This window comes from Temnothorax nylanderi, unplaced genomic scaffold (assembly GCF_030848795.1).
Source record: "Temnothorax nylanderi isolate EJ_2023f unplaced genomic scaffold, tnyl_v1.0 TNYL_tig0272_pilon, whole genome shotgun sequence".
Taxonomy (NCBI): Eukaryota; Metazoa; Arthropoda; class Insecta; order Hymenoptera; family Formicidae; genus Temnothorax; species Temnothorax nylanderi.
Genome location: NW_027249334.1, coordinates 36,434 through 47,294, shown reverse-complemented (window position 1 = coordinate 47,294; position 10,861 = coordinate 36,434).

Genomic DNA, 10,861 nt, shown 5'->3' with positions numbered 1-10,861 from the left:
CCAAAAATCCAGAAATCGACGAAAAATAGGCACTTTTATACAAAAAGTAGGGTTTTCTCGTTGAGTTATGACCGATTTCATGCTCAAAAACATATGAGACGTATCGGAATGTATCAAATATTGACAACATATATCCAAAAGTAATATGTTATGTTTATTTTAGAGTCAGTTAAGGCACTATCAATCATTTGAGGACCATAAAAGGCCCAAAAGTGGCTAAAAATAGGGTTTTTCGCATTTTTGAGTACGGCCCACCATTCCGAAAAATCTGAAAAAATTCTAATACATGTAGAACACTAAAATATACAATTTTCTAGAGTAATTAGACCTGCAACTATCAAAGAAATTAGAAAAAAATTGATTCAAATATTTATTTTATTTTTTTAGGTTAGGTATTTAACGCGCCTAAAGTTCAAAAAAATTGTGTGCTAAGTACTTTTTATAAGCTATATTCTCAAATTTTTTCAAAATTTTTAACATGGAGGAACCGAAGAAAAAAACTAATTTTCAAAAAAAGCGGTTTTTTGGTGCCACTAGGAAAAGGAGGGGGGATGGATGGTCGGAAAAATCGTAGAAAATTCTTTTTTTAGTGTACTTATGCAAATCCAAAGTCAATTTTCCGTTTCATTGACAGTGGCATTTTGCCTATCTTAACGTGGGGTACCCTTTCTTTGTGACTAGCTAAAAACTGTATAAAGATGTCTGATAACGTGAACGAAGATCCAGTAGAATCCTTCAATGCAAGTTTTGAAGTAAGTTTTATTCTCTCCGAAAAAAAATGGATGTAATATGATCAGATGTAAACAGATATGAAAAGATCTGATAAAATATTTAATTTTATATGATTACATATAATAATATCCGAAATTTAGCGCGATATGATTTTATCTTTAATTATTATACTTGAGCAGATCTGTTTCCATATATAAGGTCAGGTCTAACCGAATATAATTATAATTATAATATATTTCAGGAAGACATTGATTTACAGAGTATAGGAGATACAACAGCTAGTTTTCGGAATTTGTTTGAGGAAACTGGCGATTTTGAGAGCAGTAGAAGCATAGGAAGTGTGACTGACAGCTTTCGTGTATCATCTAATGATCAAAATGTTACTCGTAATGCAGAAAATAGCATACTGATTGCTACGACTAATAGTTTTCAAAATGTCGAGCCTTCAAATTCATCAGGTAAAACAGTAAAGTAAACAGTATACAGGGTAGGCAATTTTAATTTATCCACTGAAGTAACTTTTTAGAAAAACATTTTATAGAAAAAATGTTTTAGACAAAAATTGCATGGTTTTAAGGGGGACATAAGGTAGTGACATAAGGATAGTCATTTGAAGGTCACGTAAAGGTCACCTTCAACTTCTTAAATGGAACCTCATGTTTTTTATTGCATATTCTTGTAGCTTATCACGAGAGGTTTCCAAAATACTATCATTGAGTATATTTTCGTTAAGTACTTTTCAAGATATTTCAAATTTCGTCCTGATATTTTTTAATATAAAATATGAAATATCTCATATTCACTTTTCAATGACTTTACCTTAATACTTTCAGATGTAGAATAATAAAAGAAATCGATTAATAGTATTAATTTTTAAACATAGAGTTTTGCAAAAACCACTAATGCAATTAAAAAATCCAATAAAAATTTTTAAAAAGTAAGAGGTTCTATTTAAAAAGTTGAAGGTAACCTTTACGTGATCTTCAAACGATCAAACCAATGACACTACCTTATGTCCCCCTTAAAATCATGTAACTTTTGTCTGAAACATTTTTCTGTAAAATGTTTTTCTAAAGAGTTACTTCAGTGGGTAAATTAAAATGGCCTACCCTGTATATTTCTAAACCTTTTAATCTTGCAAAATAGTAGAAATTTATTAGTCTATAACATTAGTACAGTTTTAAAATTGCTATGTTTCTAATATTTTTATAGGAATGTTTGCATAAAGAATATTGTTGTAGAAACATTATAATACCATTCAAGTGTTACGTAAACATATTTTGGAGATTGTTTGAATCTTCCTTCACTCATGCAGCCTAAACATTTAGTAAGGAAGCATTTCAAAAAATATACAGTGCTAATATGATTCGTGAATACTACTTAGAATTTCTTACAATTCTTTACAGGAGGGTAGAGGCAGGATACAAAATATCTTACGTTATATTGTATTTTGTAATATTTTCACTAAGTAAAATACTCTCCTCATACGAACTTCTTTATTTAAATTAACAATTTATTTTTGTAATGAATAATCCATAAAAGTTGTGTGTTTTCATTTTTGTGATTTCTCAAAATAATACATTCTTTTTCATGTATAAAACAATAATTTATTATTAATTAACAAGGCAAGAAGTCCATTAGTCATAAAATCTTGGAAAGTTTGGAAAAGTCATGGAATATTCTTAATCATGTAGAAATTCGGGAAGTCATAGAATTTGTGTGACTTAGCATTACTAAAAAAACGACCTCATAAAATCATGTTTATTTTTATATGCAAAAAACTTTAAAGTAATATTTTGTAAATATTTAAAAAATATAAACCCCTGAATTAACTTCGCTGTATGCAAACTAACATTTCCATCAATCTCCTGTCTGTATACATATTTACGTAATGCTTGAATAGTCCCTTTACATATGTTTATAGAATTTGAAAATAATTTGTATTGCAGACTCTACAAATAATTCAAATATATATGAATTAAATTATGAAGAAGGGATTGAAGCACGTAACTTGCAGGTGAATGCAATAAAAATGTTTTATAATAGGGAAGAGACATTGTTTGGCGCTCGCCAAATTGTATACATATGTGATCGTTAGTTAATAATCGTTAGTTTAATCTCGTTAAATACATCTCGTATATAGTATATAGTAGGTTACACATATCCCGCGTTAACGTATTTCGGCGACTCGCGCGAGACGTCGGCGGATCGCGATCGATCCCGCGTTAATCGATATCTCCGCGACTCACCAATCGGTGCTGCCCCCGTTCACCCCACGAGGGCACCCGCGGAAGAAGAACAAGTACTCGCGTGCGACACTGTTCCAGAGCGCGAGCTCCGACAGACTCGCTCATCGTCCATCCGTCGGGATGAACACACTCAACTACCAATACGGAGCCCGAGAGCTCTAGAAGTTTCGCTCCTCGGAGAGATCGCCTGTTCTCTGCCTGCTTGCCTGCTGCATTGCCCTGCTTGCCTTGCCGTTTGCTTGCTGCTCTGCCTACCTTGTTAGCCTGCTGCCTTGCCTGCTGCCTGTGCCTCGCCTGCGCTTACTGCACGTGTCCACGAGCTTGCACGAGAGATCCTCCAGGAGACGGCGGCACCCCCCGAACGGTGAGTCGCCTTTCGTTATATCTTTTCTCGTTGTCTATCGCTTTCATTTCGCTTTGAGGAGACGGGATACACCTCCTCTGGTCCTTCGAACCTAAAATCTCGCGGACAATCGCAAATCCGGGAACGGTCCCGCGGAAAAGAGTTAAATATGTTTTAAATATGGTTTATATTAGTCATTTATATGAACGAAATTAAACTCAAATAAAAACCAAATATTGAATATAAAAGTAATTAAATTTAAATATGTTCCAAATTTGGATCGAAATTAAATTTAAATAAGATCTTGCTATTGGATTTAACTTGTCCAGGCGCATATATGGATCATATTAATATTTAATAAGCATCTAACCATCCTGAGTTCAAATTTTATTTGTATTTGAAACAAATAAAATTTTAATTAACACCCAAATTAAATTTTTATTTAATTGAAAGTGTTCCCATTGACCCATCATATATTCATATTTAATCAAAAATTGTGATTCATAAGATTTTAATAAACCTGCGAGTTATGTTAGTCTTGCGTTGTAGTCTGTTAGGTTATAGGTTTATTATTGAATTTTGTCATTATCAACCACAAATCTGCATGTTTAATTATGTTAATTATTTTATACTGTCTACATCGTACATATATTTTATAATTTCAGTTTTAGTTATGTAGGTCATTGGCTTCCCACATAGCATGCATATCAAAAAGACGTCCAGAAGATATCCCGAAGATATATTTAGGAGATAGGATATCTTCTCGGGATATCTTCGGGACGTCTTTTTGATATGCATGCTATGTGGGTTTTTAATCATTTTAAATATATATGTATCGAAAAACAGGCAAATTATGTATTTTCTGTTAAGACATGGATATTTCATCATTTCGATATCGATTCAAAGCTATTTTGATTTGCCTGTCAAATATATAATAACATTGCCATTATATAGAATGCAATATGAATAAAAAATTATATTGTATTGGCAGACATGGATAATGTAAATATTTTATAATTTGAGCATTATAATAATTGCGTTACAATATTAATTTTTTTAGGCTTCCATTTCCATTAAATAGTTACTTTATAACTGTAAAAGTCACAACAAAATTCCTGTTTGTAATTTGACAATTTTGAAAATTAAAATATTATATAATAGGTACATTTTCAGTACTACATCCGCTCATTTATTAAACAAGAAGTTAAATTAAGCAACTAATTAAATTATTAATATTAAATATTAATACAATAAGATATTTGTATTTACATTTATCAAAATAAAAAATAAGTTCAATTATGAAAATAAATATTAATAATTGGACTTATTAAAAATTAAATAATTTGTTCAGATATTGCGCTCGAATTCTTTTCGCGTTTTACAACGCCCGATCGTTTCACATTAGATGGCGCGACGCGCGAGTCGCCACTCTCAAAGAGCCCCCGCCTCCTTCCTCACTCATTAGGTGTCATGGCCGCACTTGCTTGCGTTTCTTCGAACGTGTCGAGTCCGTTATTTCTTTCTTGACGGATTGATCGTTGCGGCGCGTGTTCTGGAGACTAACCGAGCGAGAGTCGGATCACCAGGGAGAGCTCACCGCCAGGAAAGAGAGAGCTGCGGCAGCTAGCGTCCGAGAGGGAGGATCGAGGCGAGGAATCCGGTTCAGCGAGCGGAGTCCTTAAGGAGGTTGGTTAGTTCTCGGTGCGAGGCAGGCGGCGCGGCAGGGGGAAAGCATATAGGTTAGATTTTCGTCGCGTGAAATAAACGAATTTTAGCAAATAAATATGTGGAATGCATTTAATTGCTGTTTCTTAAGGTTTAAAAAGAGTTGTTTGTACAATTGAAACCCAAATACGTTATTATCCACATTGAAATGTGGAAATAATAAATGTGGTCCTGTTTTTTTTATTTTTACAATTTCTTGATAACTATAAAGACGAATCATTTCAGTCTTCGAGAAAGTTTTTCCTAAATATGTAAAGAGTTATTTGCACCTATTTTCACTAAATTCTTATCATTTTTAATATGCTTTCGAGAGTTACATTACAGGTTAGGTAACATTTTTGCTGTGTCGCCCGTGTATAAGAGAGAGACAAGAGTATAACTTCAATCAAGAGACACGGTAGTGTCTCGTGCCAAGTACACGCGGAGCGAGACCGACCGTGACTCTTTTACGCGACGCGACGGGTTGCGAGTACCCGAGATGTTGAGATCTCGATAACGAGTGAACGGATCAAGTTCTAAGTAGGCTTGATCGATAGTTTGGGGTCGAAAAGGGGGGGGTTTCTCTCATAATATTCCGCTACGTGCCCTACGAGCGGAGATATTGCGACGCAAAGTCCAAATGTGAAAATTTATTTTTAAGATACGTCGTTCAGATACGTCGACCGTTTCTCATCATGCCATGCTATCATTTCATTGGCTGGAGTCGCGTCACTTTCACTTTTTCGACGCTGGCGGCGCAGGTATCGCCAGTTTCGATATCGCGCGCGTATTTCGATCGATCTAGTAGGTAAATTAAATTAGGTCGATAGACTTATCGGTCAGGAGGAAGATTTCTATTTAGGTAAATTAGGTATATATATAATACATATTTAGTCAATTGCTTCATGTTTATCTGGAGAGATTTCGTATCCTTACATCGTATTACCACCGCTGCCGGAAAAGAAGGAACCCTACGCTTGGCAGAAAGTGCCGCTAGGGAATTTTTAAGTCGATTCTTATGAATCAAGCTTGAATTCGATGTCTAGGTATCCTAGGTTGCCGATGACGAGGTCCAGATAGTGCGCTTCATAGTTTTCGGTGTCCAGGTGTAATAATACGTTGAATTCGATGTCTACGTGTCCCAGGTTGCCGATGACGAGGTCCACATAGTGCGCTCCGTAGTATTCGGTGTTTACGTGTATTAATACTTTGAATTTGATGTCCACGTGTCCCAGGTTGCCGATTGCGGGATCCAGATAGTGCGTTTCATAGTTTTCGGTGTCCAGGTGTAATAATACGTTGAATGTCTTACGCTTATGTTTATGCGCGATGCAAATTTGTCTGGATAGACTTTAAAAAAGCAGCGCCAAGTTTTTTACAAGAAAAATTTATTTATTTTATTTTAATTAAATATTTTTATTTTATAATGTTACCTCTTTAATTCTTTGTGATTAAAATGATTAAATGATTCTTTGTAATATTATAATTTTATCAAGGAGAATTAAAACTACTACCACTTGGGTTGATAGAAAGATCCTCAGGAATACAAAGATACATACTACTTGGGTTGAGTTAGGTAACACAATTTTGTTTTATTTTTTAAGAGTAGTTGCACTACAATTATTTTTCAAAGCAATATATATATTCTCTTTGTAGTTGGCGTAATTTAAAGATTTCATATATTTTTTTGAAATAACATCACTTAGGTTGAGTTAGGTAAAACAATTTTGTGATATAATTTTGTTAAGGTATATCACTTGGATTGAGTTTGGTAACGCAATTTCGTGATATAATAATAATTTTGTTAAGGTATATATATATATATATATATATTCTCTCTTTGTAATTGGCGCAGTATTAAATGATTTCACGTATTTTTTTTTAATAGATACCACTTGTTATTTAGGTTTTTTCGAGGTAGATATCACTTGGATTGAATAAAATAACAATTTTGTAATTTAATAATTTTGTGAGACAATTTTTGTGAGACAATTTTGTGAGACAATTTTTGTGAGACATAATTAATTACTCGACAACCATGCAGACGATTATCTTCAACTTTGGCATATATGGACGACAGATTCCCATAGACGAATATTCTCCATTGAACTAATTCTTATCAAATTGATTTGACTAACCACCCTCCTTAAGAGATTCTCATTGGAACGCCATATTTGTTACTTTCATTTGAGGGTTCATATTTTTAGGGTTTATACCGTCATTTTTTAAGGATTAATCATTAATTGAAGGTTAACTATCACTTGAAGGTTAACCATCATCCGAAGAAAAACTCTTAAAGTTGGGTGTGATTTCGGACCGCCAATTGAAGATTAACCTTCAAATGATGGTTAACCTTCAATTGGTCCGAAATCACACCCAACTTTAAGAGTTTTTCTATGGTGTTTTTTTAACGGTTAACACCAAAAGTTGAGTGTATTTTTCCATAAGGGTTCAGTTTGATTAAGTATATAAAAAATGTCTCTATTTTTATTCTTTTGAGCTAGCAAATTGTATTCTTGGTTTTTATGGTGATTAATATTTTGTGCAACTGCATCAATCTTTTTGTTGCTAGCGATTAATATTTGTTTTTATGTATTCGATTACTGCGCAAGTGTTGCGCATTTCGTTAATTTTATCAGAAGTTTACTTATCTTCTTTTTGTACCACTGGATTTAAAGCAAACCAATATAAACACAATAATTGTAATTCATAAACGTTTTTTTAAATCTTATAACTCATTCTCTGTTGATACCATATTCTCTAATCCCATTATTATCCTAATTAGCAGACAATGTTTTTTAAACGTTTGAAAAATATTTGAAAATCAGTTTTAAACACATATTACAAAACGTTTGAAAAACATTGCCTGTTGATTGAAACCGCAAAATTTCGGCAAGCTACAACAGGGGCTGGATTTTTGAATTTATTCGTAAGAGAAAGGTATGCGCAAATTCTACTCTTACAGAAAAGTTGCAAGTTGATCGCATGGCTTTTAGTTAATCAACTTGCAACTTTTTTATAAGAGCAGAATTTCCGCATACGTTTTTCTTGCGAATAAATTCAAGGATCCAGCCCCAGGTGCGCGCGCGCTGTGCCTTAAAAGCCTCATTAAGAACGTATAAAGGTCTTATTTGAATTTAATTAAATTTAAATTAGATTTAGAACTTATTAAGAACATATAAAGGTCTTATTTGAATTCAACATATTAAGAACATATAAAAGTTTTATTTGAATTTAATGAAATTTGAATAAAATGTACAACTTATTAATTTCATATATGGTTTCAATAAGATTAATATTTAAATTGAATATATTAGCTAATTAAATCCTTATTAAGCCAAATTAAATACGAATATTTTGATGATGAAATGATACTGTAAGAAGTACGTATATATACTTTGTATACTACGAAACATACGTACGAGTATACACGTCGATTAAGAATATACGACATGTATTCATATGTTCGAGATTTTTAATCGAAATGTATATCGGCATTTCTTCTTATATTCTTAATTAAGTTTTATATATAGAACAAATATGAGCCATATTAATGCAGTTATTCAGCATTAATTTAAATCAAATAAAATTTAAATGGAGATTTTATTAAGGTCCATATAAAGTTCATATTTAACTGTTTTCCGCGGGTTATACATGTATTTATACATGATTTCTGATTTCTATTCCCTGTTCCTATTGCCTGTTGCCTGGCATTGTGCAAGGGGCTTTAGCGTCTTAAGACATAACTTAAGACGGTCTTGAAATAAGATCCGACTATGAATACCGGCCATTAGTCTCTTAATTTTAGACAAAATTTTTAAAGTTTTGAACACAGGTAACTTAGAAAGAAGCAACTCTTGATGCCAAAACAATTTGATTGAAATCAGCTGATTTTTTATGTTAATTTCGATGTCGATGAGTTTTCGGTGAATCGACGTTGAATTGACGTCGATTCGACATCAACCTTCTCACTGGATAAACATACTAAATATGCGACATGTTCGACATTTTTACATCAGGCTATGCTGAAATCTACAACTTTCAATAAGATCTGTTTCTATTCCTGCACTGCTAAACTAGTGCACACTGATGCAGTATAAGTTAGAGTGGAACAAGTATACTTTGTTTATATCTTACATTTAATCATAAAAATATTTTTAGAATATTGTAGAAAGTTGTAAATAGTTGTAATTTTTACAATAATTTGCAACTTCTACAAATTACTAAAATTTTTATAAAAAATGTTGTTAGAACGTTGTAGAAAGTTGTAAATAGTTGTGATTTTTACAATAATCTACAACTTCTACAATTTACTACGTTCTCATAAAAAATATTCGCAGAATGTTGTAGATAGTTATAAATAGTTGTGATTTTTACAATAATCTACAACTTCTACGATTTACTACGTCTCATAAAAATGTTCGTAAAAAAGTTGTTACAATTTTCTATTACTTTTTACAACTTACTACAATTTACTACAATTTACTACAATTCACCATGAATTTCTAAAATTTTCACAAATTTGTAGAAATTTGTGATTTGTTGTAGAAGATTGTAATTCTTCATAGAAATACGTAAATTGTAAAATTATTTCCACCAGGGTATACTTTTATGTAGCGTTATATATATATATATATATACAAAATTTCCGTACTTATATATGATTATATATGACTAGCTTTTGAGCCCGCGCTTTGCTCTTCCTTTTAAGATATACCTTTTAAGATGATGGCGTAGTGATACGAGGATTCAATAAAGGGACGGACAATATATCGTGAACTGTACTCAAAGGAAGTTTTATTCGAGAGAGAGCGTGTGCTGAATATAAAAACATACAGTACCCTCCATAAGTTTGGAAACACTCTATAAAATGCAATATACTAGAAAATAGTACATAATAAAATCAATATATTTTGCTTTGTAAGTGTTTATTTAACTAAAGAAAACTAAAATGAAGGTATACATACATACATACGTTATCCGACAGGCTTTTAAAATAAAGAATGTCCATTAAATTTTACATTCCTCAAAGTAACCACACCTTTTGCCTTAATGACTGCCTTGCATATTCTCGGCATACGGTGGATCAACTTTCGGAGTTCAGTCGAGATACGTTTTCATTCTTGCTGGAGAACTTCCCAAAGGTGCACCTGTGACTTGTGATTCGCTGTTCAACAAATTCAACTCCGAGCACTTCGGTGTCGCGAAATGATCATCCGACATATTTTCGGCATGTACAAGTGTTGCAAGTGTCCCAGGTGGAAATATATATCATCATTTGAACGTCTTACGATATATTCATACCAAAAATCTGCACAGATCGCTGCCGTGTGATTATTTACCTGTAAATAGTCGCACGGACGGCATCTGTTATAGAGTGTTTCCAAACTTATGGAGGGTACTGTATATATGTAGACATGTAGTACCAAAAGAAGAGAAAGAAACTATAGCGCTATTGCCAACTGCATTTTAGGCACTACTGCCACCTATCAGTCTAACTGCCACGATTTTCGAATCATTTACTAACACCCCCCCCTTGAATAGATAATCGTGGACTTCTTACAAAAATAAACCCATCTCTTTCATGCATTCTTGAAACTTCGGTTTCGGTAAGGCTTTGATTAGGGCGTCTGCCATCATCTTCTGTGTGGTGGTCCTGACGATGGAGATTTCCCCTTTCCTGACTAGGTCCCTCAGAAAATGGTGGCGGACATTGATGTGTTTTGAACGGCGTCGATATCCACCGTCTCTTGCAAGGTCTACTGCCCCCTTGTTATCGCAGAAGATTTTAGTGGGTTGCGATATCGCAGAGGGGTCAATTTCACTCAACAAA